Below are 23,097 nucleotides of genomic sequence, written 5' to 3'. Positions count from 1 at the left end.
TGAGCTGGAATACCAAAAGGAACAGGAAGGAACCAGGCCAAAAAAGATGCACATTAGAATGTTTTACCTAGTCTAGTGGTTCTCAGTCTGAACCTTAAACCCTATATAGATGATAGGGCTTTCAGGATAGCTCTAAGGAATATAATGTATATTTAATTAATTTTATTATCTTAATCTGTTTATTGACTATTTTGTTATGATTGATGTACTGTTGTAATTTTTCTGTTGTACCTTGCCTTGAGCATCTTTGTTATCAGGCAAGATATAAATGTCAGATAAACTAAATTTACATTCATCAATCTGGTTCTTAGACCCAATGAATGCAGATAGATCTCATTCATATTTATTTGGAATAGATACAAAGGCACCAATGACTGGTTTGAGAACCATGGACTTCTACTACTACTACTATACATTTCTATAGTGCTACATGACATACACAGTACTGTATAAACATACAAAATGACAGTCCCTGCTTTCTAGAGCTTACAATAGGTAGAGACTATGCAGTGGCGCATACGTCAGAAACCAGCCGTGTGAAAATCTCCTTTTGCACATGACTAGGACAGCATTTATTATATACATTTCTGTGTAATAAGTACATCATTAAACATTAGAGATGTTTTTTGTGTTTTTTAAGTACACACTGTAGTAAGACATATTCCTGATGATTTCTCCATCCATGTTTCAATTTCACATGTGCAGGGACTTACAAACTTTCCTGGCATTTGAAGAATAGGCCGAGCAGATAACCAAGAATTCCCAGATGCCTCTGCTGTACTGTGGCTTGTCAAGAGGTGAATGAACTTTGAGTGCTTTTCTGAGCATGACTTGCAGAATATCCCTGAGATCGACCTACTGGCAGGCTCTGCAAAGCCTATAATTACAGGCCAGGAAGGCATCAATGACAATATCTGCACCACAATACATGGAAACTTATTTTGCAGGGAATCAGGATGCAAGCTTTTGTCTTGCAGATGCCTCTTTCAAAGAACAGAAATCAGTTGAAAAGAAGATCCTGTGAGGTTACAGTTTTCAAGTAAACCCTGGTGCCAAGAAATGGAATTCATGCTGAGCTTCTATTCAAACACCAGACTTGTTACCTGTTTATACAACAAAGAATATCAAGAGAAGAACAGAAGAACAAAGCCAGCAAAGTCATTGATAAAGGAACTTTTTTATGGTGGGAGGAGGAACAGGGTTAGAAGAATTCTTAGTTGAGGGAGGTCCTCACAAGCATTTCCTATACAGGATAGATTGTCATGACAACAGCATCATGTGTTTGTGGGCGGTTACACCTTTCTGGAAGTTTCGGCAATACTGTATGTTTTAATTATAAAAGAAGGCTCTCTTCCTGTGTTGAAGGAGATGCTAGTTATTACAGATAGAGGGCATATTGCATCTCCCAGAACACTTGTCTTGGAACAGCTGAATAAATTATATTTTAAAATCTTTTTCTGAATCGAAGTGTTCTGATTTGCCCTGTCCCTGTGTACACAAAATTATGTACACATTGGGAAGTTACACCCATAATTAAAACAAAACACAGGCAGGCAACAGCAGGAGAAACCTGCATCAAGAGCAGCATACTTACCCAGGCCTCACCAGCAGAAGAGAAAGAAGAGGAGTCAATGTCAGGAGTAGCATGGCTGGCATGGTTTCCCCAGGTCTTGCCAGCTTCCAACACCCTCTTCCTCCAAATGTAGCTGTTGGATGCCAAAGACAGCCTCTGCCTGGTCTGAGGAGGCTTCACCTCTGGCCCCCACTGGGGTTGGGATTACAGAGCACTGTCGCAGAAGTGAGATGAGTAAGAGACTGAGAGGGCTGGAGGGAGAGAAAGAGAAGGAGATTGAAGAGGTGAGCTGGAGAGTGGGGTGGCAGAGGAGGAGAGGAGGATGAGTGGGGGAATGGAAGGAGAGAGAAAAAGGACTATACGGGAATGGGGTGAGGATTGGAAAGAGAGTGCGCTTCATGAGCATGGATTGAGGTGTGTGACATAGGAGCCAACTTCTGAAAATGATTGGAGGTGGTGATCGCAACACAAATTATAGTGCACCCAGTAACAAAAAAAAAACAAAAAACAGAACACAATGGGCCATGTGTGCCTGACCAGCCTGTACTTAAATGTCCAGATGAGCAGGTAATGTGGCTAAAACATAAGCTAGGGAAAACTCAAAGTCCCACCAGTCATTCATCTCCCCAACCCCCAGGTCATCCCCACAGGTCTTCTTCTTCCTGCTCCATTTCCCCTCTGAGAACTTCCTTTCCCCACCCTCACCTGTCCCCCATCAGTTTCTCTCAACCCCTTTTTTCTCTCATTCTCCTAATCTCCTCTTCTTTCTCCCCCATTTTCTCTTTTCCCCTTCCACTCCTTTGCATTCATAATTCTCATTTTATATTTGGGGGCAAGGGGTTAATACCCCTCTTTCTGCTCCGCTCCCTGCATTCCTTTAACCTTCTATTTTCCCATTTTTCCCCTTGAGCTGTCCTCCTCTTTTCCCCTCCCTGCGTCTCTTCTCATCCCTCCACGCCCCTTCCTCACCAGCTGGCCTCCTCTGCCAGGTTTGGTTCACTTATCCTTTCCCTAATTCCCCACCCCTCATCACCCTGCCGAGCTCCCCTTCGTCGGGAACCTCAGCTCACTTCTCAATGTGTGATTCCCCTTCCTCCACAGGCTGGATCACTTCCCTGCTCTGACCTCCCTGAGCCCAGGCACCTTTCTCTGTTCTAGATCTGTTTCTGCTTCCCCATCCCTGCAGCACTTCTCCTGGCACTCCCAGATGCAGGTTCAGAGCCAGTCCCATGCCGGCAGAGTCTACGTAAGACACTTCCTCTCTTGCATGTCCTGACTGAGCCCTGGCAGCTCAGCAGTCAGCATCTCTCTAGTTCCAGGGCCTCAGCTGCATATGGTGCTTCCCATCTTCAGGTTGGAAACCCCAGAGACAACTGCTGTCTCCTGTGGGATATAGCAGGAGATTGCTTTATTTATTTTTATGAACAAGAGGCACAAGGTTTACCTCCATTTTCTCCAGTTTTAAGCCCTGACTGCAGCCCCTCTCAAAACTGGTGCAGTCAAAGGGGAGCTATTTTTAACTGAGAGAGAGATGTTATTTTGCCTGTAATTTTGCGTGCCGTCGTAACCACTTCCCTCTTCCCCACAGTCTAGTAAAATATCTTATTTACCCCGGTGATTGCAGGGCTGGAAGAAACGATCAGAGACCACCTGCCCCTCCACTCTTGACCCTGCCCAGCTAGCACAGACATCTTCAAACCTGAAGCGAACAATTTTGCAATGCTTTTGTCTAAAGTTTGAATCCATCCTCTCTCTGTGCTTGCAGCTGGCTTTCTCTTAGCTTCCTTTCTGTCTCCTCATTCCTTCTACTTTTGTGACCGGGCTTTGCCGGTCACTAGAGATTTCCCAGAGATTTTCTAGCTAGGGACAGGAGGAGGGGTTTGTATTTTAGAATTCCTCCCATTACTGTAACCCCACGTTTTTTGTTTTTTTTTCGGGGGGGGGGGGGGGGGGTATGGTATCTAGGGAATATAATCCCCTGGAGCACGCTCAGTGCTTTAGTGTGAAAGTGACAGAGGAAGAGACAGGAGTCATTGCGAGGGATTCCTCCGGGATCTCTCATGAGTATTGGAGGAGTAGGAAATCCCCCCAGGATTTCAGATTAGGAGAAGGAGATCCCTTCAGGATTTCAGTCACGATTGAGAAATTTGGATCCACCCAGGATCTCAAGGAGGAATAGGGGAGGTTCAGACTCTTCACAAGTTCTCAAGAGTAGATTATTTATTTATTTAGGGCTTTTTTATACCGACACTCATGATACCAATCATATCGTATCGGTTTACAATAAACAGCGGTGCAATAACATAAATAACATAAATAACATAAATATTAATAACATAAATATAAATAACATAAAGATTAATAACATAAAAATAACATAAAGATTAATACCTTTTGGTTGGGCCTCTGCTCATCATTGTTCCCATTTGGATAATTGGACATAGATGGACTTCTGAATAAGATTTTTGGACTCTGTACTTGATCAATCTGAAGGGAAGGGCATACCCTCTGTATCCCAGAGGGCTGGGGCAAGGATCTTGTTGCCTAAAAGATCTGAAGGAGCAAGAGTAAGAAGAAATGGAGACATTTTTTAAGATAAGGACTCAATGGGCTAACCCCTACTGAGATGTTTTCTCAGTTGAGAAAGAAGTTTAAGATTTTGCCCACATTGGAAATTCTGGATGTTTTTGTACTTGGGAAAGTTTGCCCTGCAGTTTTTGTTTCTGGGGATACTTTTCTACCTTTTCATTGACTTTATGCTGAGCCCCCATTTCAGTTACCCAATGTTATAGGGTGAGAATTTTTTCTCCTTCAAAAATGGTGCAAGGGAAATGAGAAGAGAAGTAGCACTTAAGATGGACAAATTGACAATATTCATTGTCATGATATTTCTAATGCTGCTTTTGTTTTTTGGTATTATAACCTGGATACTTTTTAAGTTACATCTATTACAGACTCAAGAGTTTTTTTCTATCAGTTCACTCCATTTTGCTTACTAGGGGATGGAGGGACCCCGTTGGTCCTCTGGGTTTCTCCCAATTATTTTGATTTTGCCTTCCCTGCTATTGTTCTTCACTACTTGGCACCTTCTGAAGAGTTTAGAGTTTAATTGTGACATCATTACAGAAGTGATGACAGACAATGCCAGGGTCCCTGGAAGAGAAATCTTCCTCCTCATCCAGACTTGTAGTACCCCTAGATTAGGATCAAGCACCAAAACAGGGGATCGGCTACACTGTTAAAGTGTTTTTCTGGTCTCCCTATTATTTATGTATTTATCATTTGTTAATTTTCTTTCATGTGCATGAGAAAAGAGAGGTAAACAATGGATGGGATGCAAAAAAAACAGAGGTGTGAACAGGGCAAGATTTTTCACTAGGCCATGTTGGCAAGTGTCTAGGGCAGAGGTGACTAACTCCAGTCTTCAAGAATTACAATAAGATCTGGTTTTCTGGATATCCACAATGAATCTGCATGAGAACTATTTATATACAATTAAAGCAGTGCATGCAAATATACCTCATGCAGATTCATTGTGGATATCCTGAAAACCAGGCCTGTTTTTGGCTCTTGAGGACCATAGTTAGTCACTCCTGTTCTAGGGGCACCATGCCTTGAGGGCATGGTTTTAAAGTACATCCTCCTATTCCAGGAATGGCCAGCTCTGGCCATCAAAAACCACAAACAGTTATGGTTTTCAGGATATCCACAATGAATATGCATGAGTAGATTTGCATGTACTGCCTCAATTGTATGCAAGGTTCTCTCATGCATATTCATTATGAAAATCCGGAAAAACAGACCTGTTTGTCACTCTTGAGGACTGGAGATAGCCATTCCTATCCTAGTCCTTTCTCAAACTGAGTGACCAGATACACCATAATGAAGCTAAAAGAGATTTCTGCTTTTCAGCTGTCAGCATGCATGTGATATTTTGCACAGTGTTTATCACCCTGCTTCATAACCTAAAACCAATTTTAAGAGGCAGGCAGTAGCACAGAGTTAGGAGAAGGCATAGGCACTGATTTAAAAAGAGATGGATTCTAGTAAAAATTGTCAATGGTACCCACCTTTCTTCCAGACATCTTTTCTGCCCTTCCTCCATGTATTCTCTCTCTCTCCTCTTCCCATTCTCCCCTTCTACCCCCCTTCTCTCTCACTTACCCTCCCCTTCCATACATCCATTTTCTCTCCTTCTCCCTTCCCATCTCTTCTCCCTCTATCCTGGATCTTCCTCTCTCCTGCTCTATGTCCCAATCCCAAGTCATCTTTCCTTCTCCCTATCCCCTACTCCATATTTCCCCATCACATGTACAGACTCTTTCCCAGCAATACTACCCATATAGGTCTTCTTATTCCTGTTTCCTCACCACTAACAACCCATTGTTGGTTTACCTCTCCCTAAAACCTCTATCACCAGAAGTACAGTCTGTCTCCATGCCTAAATGATATGTCTCCTCTCCCTGTTCTTCCGACCTCCTCCCCTGGAGTGAAAGCAAATCATCCTCTCTTTAGAATATGACATGTTCAATAATAGACCATCTAAAATTCTTATACTGATGATTATTTAAACAACAGTGGTAACTATTGGTGCTTGCTTTTTAGTAGTATTTATGCAAATGAATTGCTCTCTCAGGTGAGTATATATGGATATCTCAATACATCCAGTGTACAGCTGTGGACAAGGACACTAACGTAAATAACATTATTGGTATCATAGTCGGTGCATGCTTTATGATTGACCATGTAATGAGTCATCGATGTTCCCATGTCCCTCCAAGTAACATAAATCCACCTATATCTCAGTGTTGACACACACAGTGAACACAGGCTGTTTGATCAGATGTTGCTTTCAATTTTAGTAGAGATGCTCTAACCACACAATCTCAGATGTTGGTACCTCAAAAGTAAGCAGAGGTTTAAATATTGAATGTATGGCAATACATGTCAATGTTGACATATACTAGAAGTGATAGCTGGTGACTTATTAGAGTATTTAATTTCACAGACATCACATGATTGTCGTTCATCAGAATGATAATTTAGCAAATAATGTAATGCTCTGTGGTGTGCAGATTTAAAAGCACAGGTCTGCTGAAAACAATTATTTATTTATTTAATAACTTTTGTTACTCAGCCCTCCAAAAATGTCTGTAGCAGGGCACAAAAGCATACATAAAAGAAAAATTTTAAATAGACATAAAATTACATTCCTGCAGTCAAAGATTCAAAACAATTAAGCACTAAAGAAAATTACTGAAAAGCTTTTGCAAACAAAAACGTTTTCAACTGCTTTCTAAACAACTTAGTGTCCTATGTGAGACATAGGAATAATGATAAGGTGTTCCAAAGAGTTGGACCGAAGATAGGAAAAAAGTGTTCATATGTTACAGACAAGCGGGCTATTTTTGGAGAAGGGACTTCAAGAAGAAATTGATTAGAGGATCAAAGATTACGAGCAGGAGTATGCATACACAAGGTGAATGTGAGCTATAGAAATTTAACATTATGAAGCAAATCATGAATAATGACATTCTTGTATAACAAATAATGATTCTAGTATTTAATATGGAAAGTGATTGGTAACCAGTTAAATCTTTCAGGGTGAGGGGTGATAAGGTTTCTGATTAGAGTCCCAGTGAGTGGCAGAGTTTTGGATAATTTGCAGAGATCTTGAAGAATATTAAGGTAAACCAAAATACAGAGAGTTACAACAGTCTACTTAAGGAAAAATTAAAGCTTGAAGAACAGTACCAAAATGTATGGGTTCCAGAATAGGTTTTAAATGATAAAGCATTTTTAGTTTAATCAAATAATTTTTGGCAATTGATTTAATTTGAGTAATCATAGTGAGCTTTGGATCGAAGATGATACCAAGTTTATGGACAGTTTGAGATATGTCAACTTCTGCAAGTTGAAAGGAATCAGGAAGTGTGAATTTAGAATGATTACCAAGGACAATTGCTTCAGTCTTCTGCAGATTAAGAGAGAGTTTGTTATTAAAAAATTAGGAATTAATAAAGTTAAATCAGAGAAATGCAAATTGAAGGATAGAAGACCAAGTAGAGTGAAGAGGGAAGAACAACTGAATATCATTTATATATGTTTTATAAGTAAAACCCAATTGAGAAAGCAGATGACAGAGAGGTGTAAGATAGATATTGAAAAGTGCAGCAGAAAGAACAGAATCTTGTGGAATACAAGAAGTGATTGGATACCAGGATGAAAAGTGAAATTTGAAATGAATCTGTTAAGAGCAATTACTAGTTATGTATGAGGAAAACCATGTGAAGACAGGACCACCTATACCAATTTCTGAAAGATGGGAAAGAAGAAAGAATGGTCCAAGGTATCAAAGGCTGAAGAGATGTTGAGAAGAAAAAAAAGATAGCAAGAACCAGAATCAAAGCCACGGTGAATGGTGTCAACACTAGCAATCAATAAAGTCTCGTGCTGTAGAAAGATTGAAATTTGACTTGATGCTGATCTAAAGTAGTATATTCATCAAAAAATTTGGAAAGTTGTTTCAGTACAGAGGTTTCAATGATTTTGGAGAGGAAAGGTAAAGAGGTGATTGGGTGATAATTGAAGAATGCAGAAGGAGCTAATACATGCACTTGCTTCTTAAATTCCTGTAGGGATGTGAATCGTTTTAGGACGATTAAAATTATCGTCCGATAATTTTAATATCGTCTTAAACCGTTATGGAACACAATACAATACAGATTCTAACGATTTATCGTTATAAATCGTTAGAATCGTGAGCCGGCACACTAAAACCCCCTAAAACCCACCCCCGACCCTTTAAATTAAATCCCCCACCCTCCCGAACCCCCCCCAAATAACTTAAATAACCTGCAGGTCCAGCGGCGGTCCGGAACGGCAGCGGTCCGGAACGGGCTCCTGCTCCTGCATCTTGTCGTCTTCGGCCGGCGCCATTTTCCAAAATGGCGCCGAAAAATGGCGGCGGCCATAGACGAAAAAGATTGGACGGCAGGAGGTCCTTCCGGACCCCCGCTGGACTTTTGGCAAGTCTCGTGAGGGTCAGGAGGCCCCCCACAAGCTGGCCAAAAGTTCCTGGAGGTCCAGCGGGGGTCAGGGAGCGATTTCCCGCCGCGAATCGTTTTCGTACGGAAAATGGCGCCGGCAGGAGATCGACTGCAGGAGGTCGTTCAGCGAGGGTTCCGGCGCCTCGCTGAACGACCTCCTGCAGTCGATCTCCTGCCGGCGCCATTTTCCGTACGAAAACGATTCGCGGCGGGAAATCGCTCCCTGACCCCCGCTGGACCTCCAGGAACTTTTGGCCAGCTTGTGGGGGGCCTCCTGACCCCCACGAGACTTGCCAAAAGTCCAGCGGGGGTCCGGAAGGACCTCCTGCCGTCCAATCTTTTTCGTCTATGGCCGCCGCCATTTTTCGGCGCCATTTTGGAAAATGGCGCCGGCCGAAGACGACAAGATGCAGGAGCAGGAGCCCGTTCCGGACCGCTGCCGTTCCGGACCGCCGCTGGACCCGCAGGTTATTTAAGTTATTTGGGGGTGGGGGATTTAATTTAAAGGGTCGGGGGTGGGTTTTAGGGGGTTTTTAATGTGCCGGTTTTTCGATTTTTTCGATTTTTTTAACGATTTTTCACGATTTTTCACGATATTTTACCCCCCCAAACGGCAACAATACGATTCCCTCCCCCTCCCAGCCGAAATCGATCGTTAAGACGATCGAGGACACGATTCACATCCCTAAATTCCTGTATTGACAAACATATGATGTAATATGAAAAACTGACTGAACGAGAGTCTGGCTTTAAAAGATTTAGGATGAGAGCTCTTAAATTTTAATAACTTGTTTCTCTCAACTGGCTTACACAAAAAAGAAGTATGTATTGTTCCAGAATGTTTAGTTTACCCATATATCCAAAAAAGCAATATAACTGTGATCAAAATTCATGGTAAATTTCAGAAGAGGGTCCAAGGTATTAATCCATTAATGAATATGATGTAAATTAGAAATAGAAGCACTCCAGATTAAAAGCAAATCATCAATGTATTGAGACTATAGTAATATTTTAAAATTATCCTGCGACATGTAGAAAAAATGTTTCTCGAAATGGGCAACAACTAAATTTGCCACTGAAAGTGCTACTGCTGACCCCTTGGCAATGCCTTGGGTCTTTAAATAGTAGTCATCAGCAAAAAAAGCTATCCATCAAAATCAATTTAGAAACTGTTAACAAAAAGTCCATGGGAATCTACTCCCTACTGACCAGGACATCTTCAGTAACCATAAGTGCAACATCTTGGGGAACATTAGTACAGAGGGATTCAATGTTCATTGTTACAAGAACCATTTGCTCAGTGATCCCTGTCAAGATGCTGAAATTTACACAACATATGCGCAGTATCTTCTACATAAGATTTCATCTTCACCACTGCAAGTTTCAAAAAGATATCCAAAAATATAGACAACAGCTCCAGAAAGACCCATTGCTGGATACAATGGGATGCGCTGGGGGGATAATGTAAAGATTTTTGAATTTTGGGCACTTCTGTATAGTTTTTTAGATCCTATATCCTGTAATTCTGGATGGGGGGGGGGGGGTGATGTATGCACAATAACTTTTACTTCTGTCCCCTGCACCACCATCCCTGTCTTCCTGAAATCCATAATCTAAATTTGGGCTGTCTGAAAGTACATCATATAACTTCTTAATGGAGGTATGACTCAGAGGGTAGACTTAAAAGGGGTGGCAAAATTGCCCTCTGCTCCCCCCATTGCCTCATTCCTGTCTTTCTTCTGATGTGGCAACCCCTTAGCTCCACACTGCTGCCCTCCACCACTCTCACTCACTGCCATGCCTTCTAAAGAGCTGAGTAGGTGTATTAGCAGTGGCGAAGGCCTGGTGGGGACCTGGGGGAAAGAGGACCCTGTCAACAGGGTGGAGGCCTGATGGGAGGTATTAGCATAGTAGCAATGGGGTAGGGGGAGGGAGTCATCAGCAGTGGTAGGAGCAAGTGGGGGGAGGGGTGCCATATTTTGAAAGCATCCAGAGCAGTCAGAAATCTTGAACCAGCCCTGGTCCTTTCTCCTTTCCAAAAGAGCATGACGAGGCAATATCATCAGTATCTCTGCTGGCTGAGGGCTGAAGGGATGTCTTGGCACTATTTCTTGTGGCAGCAGAAGTCCCCACAGAGCAGCAGCCACCTCCCTTCTATCCCTGGACTTAAGCCCCCCCCCCAAATCTTCATGGTAAAGCCAATCTCTTCTGACTCCATCATTGGATGGGTGACTTGAACCTGATTCTTCTGCATGGCACCACGTAGTACTGAAGCTGAATCACGGGCTTGATCTGCGATCCTGTTTCTTTAAACTGTTTTGATATGCTGTCACACAGTCTAATTCACTGGTGATGAATCAGCTCTCTGTCTTAAGCAGCAGGCTATAGCGTCTATCTTTTCTAGTCTCAATTCAATCCCTGTGTTCTGTTGAGGTTACTGCTTTGAATGCCCAATAAGTATGTAGAAGCATCTAAAGGAAAAAAAAAAAAACATTTTCAAAGGCCAAAATGTATGCCATAAAATTCAAGACCTTAGAAAACCAGGAGTTTGGTGCATCCCACAGCACTGAAATATGTTCATGCAATAGCAGAACACCTTGTGGCAGAGGCATAGGAGAGTCTGAATCAAGACCCCTTTACAATTCTTTCCATTGATCTGCTAAAGTTGCATATTCATAAATGAAAACAAAAACCTAAATTTATCTTAATATGGACATTCCAAATAGCAGATGTGGCTGCTTCACTGTACTTTGCACTTGATGTGCAACATTCAGTGACAGCTTGCAGTAACAGTCCGAGGAAAGCGAACACAGAATGCTTGAATCTAAAATAGGTTTATGACAATAAAACAGCAGATGAAGTATGGTCTTCTTATAACTGTTATTTGGTCAACCCTTTTGAATTCAGCATGAATTTTTCAGTTCACCATATTGGCTGCTATTATTTGTTTTTTCACGTTGCGCATGTCATAACACTTACCTCATCTTCTGATGATGGGCAAACTCCTCCCTCACCATCTTGCTTCTTCTGTTGGCACAAAAAAACCTCCCTTAACTCCATGGATTCTGATATTCTTCCCACTGCTGCCTGGCTTGTTGCTCTTCCAACTGAGCCCATGTCACAGGAGGCAGCATTTAGCGTAGGGCTAGGGAGAAGCAAGCAGAATATGGAGGAAGCACAGCTCCTGGTGGCATGTCAAATGGCTTCCAACCATGTCAGCATCTCCACAAATATAATGTGATCAGATTCCTTCTCTGGTCTTATTCTTCTGGAGGCAATACAATATGTGGTAACTCATTCACTGCTCAGAGCAATGAGATACTAAAAATATCGACTGGAATCAGGTCTGCAATAAACTCCTCAAGCAGGTGGTCAGCATGTCTCAGTGGAAATCGTTTTGGTCATACCTTTCATTCTAAATTAGGCCTTGAGTGGTTCATGTAATGTGGAGTATAAAAGTTGTCAATAAAGGTCATCAAGAGGTGCCCTAGGAAATAATAAAGGAGTTCAGTGTTCTTGTTCAGACTGGCTGAATCTTTTTGGAGACTAGTTACCGTATATCTAAACAACTTGTACATAGCCGTCTATAATGTGACATGGTGTCAGAAGTTTGAATTTCAGGTGCATCTGACAGCCTCAGAACCAGTTTGCAGCCTGATGATGACAGCTAATGGCTGTAGCCACACAGGCTAATTTTGAGCTTTGGGCTCTCTAAAAGTAGAGAAATGCTAGACAAGCCGTGTTCAAGATGTACTGAACCTAGCAAAGAAAAGTTCAGCCAGAGAGAACATCTGTCAGTCAGTCAGATGGGATTTTGACATATGATAAGCAATTTGTAGTCTCCAAGTGACTGATAACTGAGATAGCACAGCATTTAGAACTTACCACATAGAGGCACAGGTACAAACAAACCACCAGGAAAAAGATAATGTTCTTTCTTGCACTCACTAACTGGAAAGGCCTAACTAAGGCAAGAAGTGTCTCCTTAAGTTAAAACTGCCTGATCTCCCTTGGCAGAAGATGGCAGCTGACCTATGTGAAATTAAAGATAGAGCATACTTAGTGGTCATTGACCTCTCTCATTGAATCAAAAGCTTGCACAAACCTCCCTCTCTAGTGCAGCAGTAATCATAAGACTGAAGAGCCTCTTAGCCCAGTTTGGATCACCCCAGACCCTAGTAACCGATAATAAGCCACAGTTCAAGACCAAATCATTTTCAGACTTCTTATATCAATATGTCTGTAATGTGATGAAGAACCCATATTTTTTCCAAAGTGAATGAACTAGCAGAAGAACAGTATCCACTGCAAAAACATTTCTGTGTCAACCAGGTCCCTATCATGTCATTTCAAGCTATTAATCTACACCAAAAAACCTACCAAGACAGAGTACATCCAAGCTGTTAAATGGGCTGAACTCTTCACACTATCCTTCTTTCACTATTGGCAACACTTGCACTAAAATGTCCTGATTTTACTGCCATGCAGCAAAAAGATGCAAAGACTAAACTCAGATGTGAGACTTTTTACCATGGATGTCTTCAACAAAACTGATTTCAGTTCTCATTTTACTGCAAAAGAGAGGGCGAGAAACTTTAGGACAGGACAGTTATGGTTACTAATTGACATCAGATACTATATCCTTACTTGTTCCAAATCCCAGATGACCCATTGACCAGGCACTATAAATGATACATCCAGCCCATCACTGATGAAGATGATCCAGGACTTGTCTAAAAGACACTATCAGTTCTTTGAAGCACCTTGGAGCCTGTTCAAAGCAATGGTCTGCAAAAAGCAATTACTACTAGATCAGGTCGAAAAGAGAAACCTATTCTTAGATTGGATTTATAGCCTAGAAATGGATAACTGGGGCTGAATAAACTCCCTCCACTTCAAGAGATATATGAGAGTCTACTTATTGCTAGGGAATGTGCGTTTGTTTAAAATGAAATAGACAACATCAACTACATTGTCTATTTTATTTCATTTTGTTGGACCCACAAAACGAAAGAAGACACGCCAAGATTGTTTTGTTTCAAGTTAGTGCGCATTAAGTCCAGTTAATACAACCTAACCACAAAATTAGGGAACAACGAAAATAAAAAATGAACCTTTTTAAAAATGAAATCAAGCAAAATATGACATCTAATGAAAATGACAGGGAAAAAAACACTGCACTGCTAAGGTTGTTTAGAAATGCTCATTTGTCTTCTAGTGTGCGAATGTGTTCACTATAGAAAAAGAGGAAGGGGGAAGGTGTAATGTAGAGTCACAGAGTGTAATGTTCAGATTAAAGATTGTGTTAATATAGCTGTTAGCAAAGATTATGGGGCACCAAGAGGCCTTATGAGAAATAATAAATTTCACTTCTCCTGTTCAGACAGTGTAGCTGAGTCTTTTTTGTGATGGGGTCTAGTTAGACTTAAATAACCTGTACATAGCCATTTATAGCATGATAGTAGTTGTATCATGTGAACTAGGGTCCCCATGGTCTAAAGATTATCAGCTAAATTAAGTGAACTCTGAGTTCACTTTTCTCAATGACAGACCAGTATTAGTTGTCTGTCCCTTAGGACTCGATACACTAAGGCTTTTCTCCCTTTCTCTGCCTATGGGTAAACAGCTTAATGAATCAGATCTTTAGTGTCACTACATCTAGAGTGCACTTTTGTTGATTCTTTTGCATCTCTGGTTGTTTCACATCACAGTCCTAATTAATACAGAGGAACTGGATGCTCAAATTAGTGATGTCTGTTGCTCAGTCCTCAGAGAAGGGTGGGGGGGGGGGGGGGGGAAGGAGTCCAAATCCACAGCTGTGCACAGTAAACAGCCTGGGATTTACCTAGCAGACATCTGGCAGTGAATCAGTTTGAAAATTCTACCTTAGCTGCCCTGAAAAATTACAAGCAAGCTCCTCTGCTCCCATTACAGTGATTACTGAGCCTTCCCCTGTGTTGCTCCAGACCCACATTATCGAGCTGTCACTGTGTGCAGGGACCAGCAGCTAGAGAGCAGAAGAGCTGCAATAAGAGCTACTGTTTGTGGTCCCTGGATTTTCAATGATTTTTTTTTCTATGTGATTCCACCCCTCTCCTTAGTAAAGATGAAAACAAGAACTACTTTTTTTTCTATATGCCAGTTCAAGGATGAGATTATTTGTCAAACATTGTATTCTACAGAGAGGGAGAACAAGGATGCTAAATGCATGGGTCCTTCTGATGCTATGACAAAACAGAGATAAAAAAAAAATTCAGATATTCATTTCTGCCTTCCAAGAAATCAAAAACATCACCTAGATTCTTGCAGGATTCTTTCCCCCCCTTGTGTACATTTCAAAAACATTATTTGCATTTGAATAAATCATGCAAAGAGTAGAAATCAAAACCCTACTACAGAACTGTTACTTGTCTGCTGTATACTTGAAGCACACAGATAAATTGCTTCACAGTCAGGCTATGCTAACATTTGCCGTCACGATCTAGGTTTTTAGTGAAATGGAAAGACGTTGCTATACACTGAAAGTCTAACGTTGATGCACCTGGAGTTACTTGATTTGGGTGATGCTCACCGTTCATCAATAAAAATATTTATGCATCCAGGGTCTCTAATGGGAATCCTGATTTCTGCAAAAATTCTCGTTTCCTGGAAATGGCCAACTAACTGGAGGCACTTTCTCCTCATGCAATGGAGATACTCAGGCTGGCTGCTGCAACATTTAGTTGTGTCCCATGGCAATTGAACCCTGTGCATAATTTTGCAACACCTGAAAGTTCCAGATAATGAAGACCAGCCCGACGAACTAATGCCGGTGTGCGTCTTCCACCTCTCCCTTTTTCCTCCTCTTGGCTGCTCCTTTTATTGGTGCCCTGCACTACAGGGAAGTCCCAAACTATAGCGGCTCCACCTGGGTTTGGGTCTTATCCTAGAGAGGGCAGTAACAATCTTTCAAGGCCCAGACCAGCACTCATAGCAATGCTTGCTGTCAGGCCAGGCCAGCAAATCTTCGGAGATTTCTACCACAGTGCTACTCCTACTGCCAGCCATAGTAGCAGTGGTGGGGGAGGAAGAGTTGAAGTAATAGTGGGAATGCAGTTTGACATGATTATGCAAATTTCAACACTATTTTTGTGGCTATGGAATAATTGAAAACTGGGAACAATGCCTATTAACACAGCGATAAACGTAAAACAAGGTCATAGCTGAAGAGTGGGCTTTGGTAAGGAGATGGTTAAAACAAAGTGTGTGAGGTTTTTATGCCAACAAAGTAGAAAATATACTAAATAGAATAATAAAAGACAGGAAATCTAGGAATAAGACCAGAGAAGGAAGCTGCAATGCCAGGAAACAAAAAAAACCCAAATTGATATTTTGGAGAATCGAACAGCAGTACCAGCTTTCAGCCTCATACTACAAACATAATTGCAATGTGAAGACTAAAAAGTACAAAATACCAAAGTATAAAGCAGCCTCTGCACCTTCTAAATGCTCACAATCACTTTTTCTCCCTTTTCCTCCTTCCATGCCTGTCTCCAACTGGCCCCACCACCAACATGTTGAATGTGGTTTTAATGAGCCAAGCACGAATCTGTGAATATGAGCTCATGCAGATTCTTTCCAGAGTGTGCAAACTACATATTGGAGTGAAATCCAACACATGAGAATTTGAAAAGGAAAAAAAAAAATTCAGATATTTACCAGGTCGCAGCAGACTAATTAAATCCTAGGCAAAAATTCTCAATTTAAACCCAATAGCTAGGATTCCCCCCTTCTTAATAAGGTAGTCTCTGTGCTTTCTCAACCAGAATTCATAGTCGGGGGAAACTATTGGAGTGATACAGCACTCAAATTTACATCATTCAGGTCATGCAAGAATATTGCAGGTGATACACATGGCTCCTGCTGGACTTAGTCATAGGAAGAGTAGCGTCAGATGAGGTGAGGGGAAGAAGGGAAAGCCAGGAGGCATCCATTTTTCCAAACAACGACAAAACAAGGCTGGATAAGATACGTTTCTGCAGCACAACCAAGATCTCTCTGAATAGCTCATCACTGTGCTGCAGCCAAAATGGTGACCTTTCAGTGACCTCAGGTCACAGAGGTGGTCCACAGAAGCGTGCGACAGAGCTCTCAGAAACAGATGGAAAACTTCTCAACTGTTTCTGAACACCAAAAATAATAATAATAATTTAATTTATCCTGGGTGTAAACATTTTGTACAAAGCTCTCTAGTTGTCTTTAAATAGATTTGGTTATAAAACAGATATTAAAACATTTCCTTCCTGGCACTTGTACAAATTCCTACTAAAATCATTGCAAGGAAAATCTTAAGGCTTAGCATCCTTCACACTGACATATTACCACCAGTATTAATTTGAGTTATTCTCCTTCTGTCATTTTGTGAAAAACACTGTTCTGAAAAATATTCAGTACATTAAACTGTTTTTTTAAAGTGAAAATACAATGTTGGCATTTTGTGTTAATATTTAGAAAACCAAGGAGACATATTTAAACCATTTTGTGCTTCATTTGTTAAGTTAGAGCCATGGGAATTGAAGATAGAAGGAAATAATTTATCCTGCTTTAAAGACAAAAAATATTTATTCTCACCAGTTTATATGATATCTTAAACATTTGAGTTGTTAAAATATGACACACAAAAAATAATCATACATATAGTAGCTCTGTGTGAGTGTGTGTGTGTGTGTATAACAGTTATCAAAGGAGTCAAGCACATAAAATTAATTTTCAAAAGCTCATTTACACAAATAGACTAAGCATGTAAAACCCAGATGTGTAAATCTTTTTGAAAATTACCTCCTATATGTATATATATTTCTTTCTATATATATTTATACACACACACATACGCGCACACACACACACATATATATATATATATATATATATATATATATATATATATATATATATATATACATATTTATGTGGAGAAACAGCGAGGGAGAGATGACACTAGTGCACGACCCCAGCTTTGTTGAAATGCTGTGGAACAGCAGGGCCAATAGTTCAACACTGTAATTCTAGAATCAGATCCTCTGGGACTTCCCTTTATCAAGATACAATTGCCTTGAAAAGCCACCCTCTCAGATTCTTTAAGACTTGAAAACTCATTCATGCTGTACAGTTAGACTTTCAAACCGACAAAAAAATCATCTCACCCTTTTGGAGTGCGCCAGGCTCAAATGAAATGCTAGCTGTTAGTTGTTAACACACTGAAAAGCCACATATAAGTCATTTAAAAATGCTGCCATTTAACATAGCTGGAAATCTGAAGACACTAAGAGCATAATTAAGTTCTTGCAATGATCTTCCTACAATTTTGGTTTAATAGAATTTCATTTTCCTGGCTTTCACACATTGGGGTTATTTAACAGATACAATTAGGATGCTATGCATTAAACTGTTAATTATCATATTTAATAAACATTTATTACCCTCCTCTGTACCTGGGCATACTGGCATATTATTGTGCATTCACTGCTTTTGGGAACTGTAATTGTCCTTAAAGGAAATCATTACAATTTAAATGAAATTGGGAACTACTGCTTAGAGAAGGCTGTAGGGCATGCATTGTACATACTAAGCGAGAGACTGTAATTTCCCCAAATCACATCTTTTCAATAATTTCACATCACAGAGCAGGAGCTGTTTGGTTAAAGGGAATGTACTTTAGTTTGCCTTTCAGTTTTACAAGGGCATCTTCTTGACCAAGGACATGAGTCTCTGTAGTGGAGGCAAATATAACCCTAATGAATCATGCTGATTTGATTGGTATACTATTGCCAGCGTTTTAACATACATCCAGAGTCAGCCCCCTTTACTGAAGAGCGTTTAAGTAGGGTGCATTCCAAAACCAAACAGAAAAGTGTGTTTCATAAATTGTTTCTCAAGCCATCCCCAGTGCCCCCCTAGCCAGTCAGATTTTCAGAATATCCACAATGAGCATGCATGAGGGAGATTTGCATTTCTCCTCTATATGCAAATCTATCTCATGCATATTCATTGTGGATATCTTGAAAACTCAACAAGCCAGTAGGTTCTCGAGGATAGGGAAACTCCTGGTATACAGCAATGAAAGAAACTCCCTATTACCTTTGGTCTACCATTAAACAATCTGACTTGTTCCTTTTTGAGGCTCTTCTCTTAGTTCTCCCATTCTCATATATATCACAGTATAATAATTGGGTTACATTTTTTTAAATGTAGGTCAGGGTTGGCCACAAATAAGTTTTCGGCTTTACTAAAGAGGCTTATTTACTAAACTTCATTAATGCATTATCCGAGGCAGCCCTGGAGTAACCATTATACAAAATAAGCACGCGCATAAGGCACCAGGATGTTGAAAATTATCATTTTTTCTGTTGCTCCCTAGTTATAAGTAAATAATTTGCTTATATTGCTTATTGCTATTTAGTGTTATATCAAAATTTAAAAAAAGTTTATACTTAATATTTAATTGTGGCCTGGAAGAAAACCGAATTTTTGATCTCTTATTTAACCTTCTGCACTTGAGCCTTAATGTCTTGTCAGTTAAACAATAGAAGGGCAAGGGGGCCCACTGTTGGGCTGTGATTAGGGCATCAGTTGGCCTTAATTTGGCCCTGAGTGCCAACTTTGGTCCTCAAGAGTCACGAACGGGTCAGGATTTTCAGGATATCACAATAAAGATGCGTGAGTTAGATTTACATACAATGCAGACAGTGTAAGCACATCTATCTCGTGCACATTCATTGTAGATATCCTGAAAACCAGACCTGTTTTATATATGTGCTCCACTAACTCTTAAAATCAAATTTCTTCAAGTCTGCATGATACCAGAAGAATTAATTGGTATGTTTATACAAAATGATTATCACTTAACTATTATATAGAACAGTGGCTCTTTATCCAGTCCTCGGGACACACATAGGCAGTCTATTTTTTCAGGATGTCCACAGTGACTTTGCATGAGTTAGATTTGCATACCATGGAAGCAATGCATGTCTCTTATGCATATCAATTGTAGATATCCTGTAAACCAGATCAGCTAGGTGTGTTCTGATGTCTGGGTTGTAAACCCCTGACATAGAAACATGGTTAATGCACCACAGATTAACTTATACTGGATATTTTATCCAAAGGAACATTTTTAGAGTTCCTTGAGGATATATTTGCTACACTTTCCCCTATTTCTTGCTTTTTTGCCCATATCTTTTTTTTGCTAAATATCATTTTCAGTTTTATATTTAAGAACATAAGAAATTGCCATACTGGGTCAGACCAAGGGTCCATCAAGCCCAGCACCCTGTTTCCAACGGAGGACAAACCAGGCCACAAGAACCTGGCAAGTACCAAAATATTAAATACATAAAGGTTGTAAATGGCTACCCCCATGACAATAGAAAGCCAAAATCATTGGAAGTATAGTGCCCCCTCCCTCAAATTAGCTTCGGTGATTTTTTACATATAGGCACATGGACTACATTTGCTTTTATTGGAACCTCTCTGTTTGGATGCCCTAACTCTCCTATTTCTTTAGTATCCTTCAAAGATACATTCCTTTGAAACTCTTGTTCTAGTTTAAAAGCTCCTCTATCTCCTTTTTGAAAGTTAGTGCCAGCAGCTTGGGTCCACTCTGGTTAAGGTGGAGCCCATCCTTTCGGAAAAGTCTTCCACTTCCCCAAAAGTTTCCCCAGTTCCTTACAAAACTGAATCCCTCTTCCCTGCACCATTATCTCATCCATGCATTGAAACTCTGGAGCTCTGCATGCCTCTGGAGACCTGCAAGTGGAACAGGAAGCATTTCAGAGAATGCCACCCTGGAGCTTCTGGATTTCAGCTTCCTACCTAAAATCCTAAATGTGTTTTTCCTTTGATTGGCACATATGGTAACAGACATGCCATACTAAATGTACAGTTACTACATTCAAGAATGTACCCAGCACTAATGAAGTTAGATCTTTCATTTCCCCCTACCACCCAAATTTTGCCACTTGAGGAGGCCAGCTAGATATACAAGTGATTAAACCAGAACTTGGCATTAATCAAGAGAGGACCTCAAAGTAATCATATTTATAATTTCAAAGTTGCAAATAGTGTGCAAGGTGGTAGACAGAAGTTGAGGGATAATAGGATTCATAGGGAGAGGTATAATCAGTAGGAAAAGAGAGGTGATAATGCAGCTGTAGAGGTCATTGATGATATCTTTTCTGAAGTATTTATGTCCAATTCTGGAGGCTGTTCCTCTAAAAGGATATAGACTAAGTAGAGGCAGGCCAGAGAAATGAATCAAGGTTCTAGGAAATAGGGCTTAAAGATGTAAATATGTATACCCTAGAGTAGTGGTTTTCAACCAAGTCCTTGAGACAGTCAGATTTTCAGAATACCTACAAAAAATATGCTGGAGATAGATTTATATATAATAGACACAGTGCATGTAAATTTATCTCATGCATATTAGAACTCTTGCCCTTACCTAGAGGACAAGTGGAGAAGGGGAATATGAGAGGCATTCAAATAGCTCCAAAATTAAATAATTCATAGATGCAAACTTTTGTGAATGAAAAGAAAGTTCTAGAACTAAAGATCATATGAGTAAAAAAATATTTGTTCACGGAGAGTATGGTTGATGAATGGAGCAACCTCCCAGCAGAAATGCTGGAGGCAAAACAATAAGAGAACTCAAGAATTCCTAGGCAAAGTACAGAGGATCCTTAGTTATGAAAACATGAAGAAACAGACAAGGGAATTGAATTAGTACAAGTTTGAAACTTGAGAGTAGTAGTGACAATCATCAAGACTTTATCTGCAGACACTGTCCATTCACATATCTTTCATATACATTCATAATTCAATAATCTTAAAAATATTTATCTAGAGAGTATATCTCAAATTTATTTACCCCAGGCTTAGATCAGAAATGGCTGAGCACTCAAGCTGCCAGCTCTTAAGGAATCTAGTTTGTAGATGGATGTGATTGTCCAGAAAGAGAACTGGAGATGGTGTTGGGAGAGAAGCAAATTGTTTAATAGAGGCTGGAGGTTTTTATACTGGATAATAAGCTTTTTCAGTTCATTGTCAGTCAAGCTCAGCTCTGAGGGCCTTTCTTCTGCCTTATAAAAAATTTAAGAATTTACAAATTGAATAAAAACATTTTAAAAAAATTGTACGATAAATAGATCTATAAAACATTTTGATTATTTTTACATTATCTACTGGGTATAAAATATTATAGTGTTCAAGCAGCTAACATTTGGTTTCTGTTGTTTTTAAAGTTGATATTGTGATTGTGTATCACTAGCATCTTATCCATGAAGAAACTGGGAAAGTCGTCTGCTGTGTGGCTCCCCGTGGAAGTGAAAGTGGTCTGAGAAACAAGTTTGGATAGCTTCTGAACTAATTTAAACAGTTTCCTTGGATGGTTCATATAGAGTTCTAGCTGTTTGGAGATGTAGTCTTTTTTTGCCTGGCGAATGGCTGAGCTATACTTCTTCACATGCTATTTGCAGTTATGGAAAGGTATAATGTTTCAGGCATATTGAGAAGTAATTTAACACTTTCATTTGAAACTGAGGAAAAACCCCTGGATGGAGGTTTGAGTGGGTGTGGGGGGACAAAATGGGTTTGCATTGGGATAGAGATGGTGGTTTGAAATATGTAGTGGTCAAGACTGAGGTTAATTGAATGAAAGATTAGATCAAGGGAATTAAGGTATTTGTGAGTGGGGACCATGATTAACTGCATGAGTCCAAGATCTTCCATGTTGTGTCAGAAGGTTACAGCTGTGCCACTGGGGACATTCTCTGAAATATGTTTGGCATGCATACCAAAAGTTTAATGAAAAGGAGGAGGAAGGGCTTTTGAGACTGACTAGCAACTGCACAGAATCCACTTTTCCAACTTTTTTTCACAAATACGGTCTGTGACTGCAGTAGCAGACCCACTCTTCCTAGCCCACCTATTGTCCTGGCTCCATTCTGCTTCCCTTTTTCTAAATCAAATCCAGGAGATGTAAGGGGCAGAGAACACTGAGGGTATGGTCTGGACTGACCAAACAGCAGAACTGGTCGCCTATGAGTCTGGCCATCACAGGTCCAATGAGGATTATGGCAGACTGAGCTGCTAAAGTTTCCAGCAGCCAGCACAAGGCTGAGCTGCAGAGTTACAGGTCAGGTGTGCTTTAGCAGCCTGCACAAGCCTGGCTGTACATTCACTGCAGGCAGCATGCAGGCCAAGCACATCCAGTTGAGCAAGAAGAAGCAAAACAGTGGAAGAGGTCAGGGGGGAATGTAGAAGAGAATGAAAAACAGACTACAGGGGAGGAAGTGAAAGAGTGAGAAGGGGTCTTGGGAGGGACGAAAGAAGGATAGAAGAGGCGTAAGAGAGTAAAGAGAAGGACTGAGTAGCCTTTCCATGGTCAAATTTCCCCAGGTACCCTAATGATGTGCAGTATGCTTTATTTACTACCACTAG

At 40.5% G+C, this 23,097-nt stretch overlaps 1 long non-coding RNA gene across 1 annotated transcript in view; it reads right to left on the bottom strand.

Annotated features, from left to right (window-relative positions):
* Nucleotides 1-439: 439 nt before the first annotated feature.
* The window catches only part of LOC115091528, a 29,342-nt gene continuing 6,684 nt past the window's right edge, over nucleotides 440-23,097 (bottom strand). Inside the window, exons 2-4 of the long non-coding RNA XR_003856751.1 lie at nucleotides 3,965-4,126; nucleotides 1,595-1,824; nucleotides 440-1,103 (exon numbers count right to left, since the gene is read on the bottom strand). This is a non-coding gene — a long non-coding RNA (uncharacterized LOC115091528). The remainder of the gene's footprint in view (nucleotides 1,104-1,594; nucleotides 1,825-3,964; nucleotides 4,127-23,097) is intronic.

Source organism: Rhinatrema bivittatum, chromosome 5 (genome assembly GCF_901001135.1).
Source record: "Rhinatrema bivittatum chromosome 5, aRhiBiv1.1, whole genome shotgun sequence".
Taxonomy (NCBI): Eukaryota; Metazoa; Chordata; class Amphibia; order Gymnophiona; family Rhinatrematidae; genus Rhinatrema; species Rhinatrema bivittatum.
Note: the sequence above shows the minus strand (reverse complement) of the source record. Positions and strands in the feature narration are given on the sequence as shown.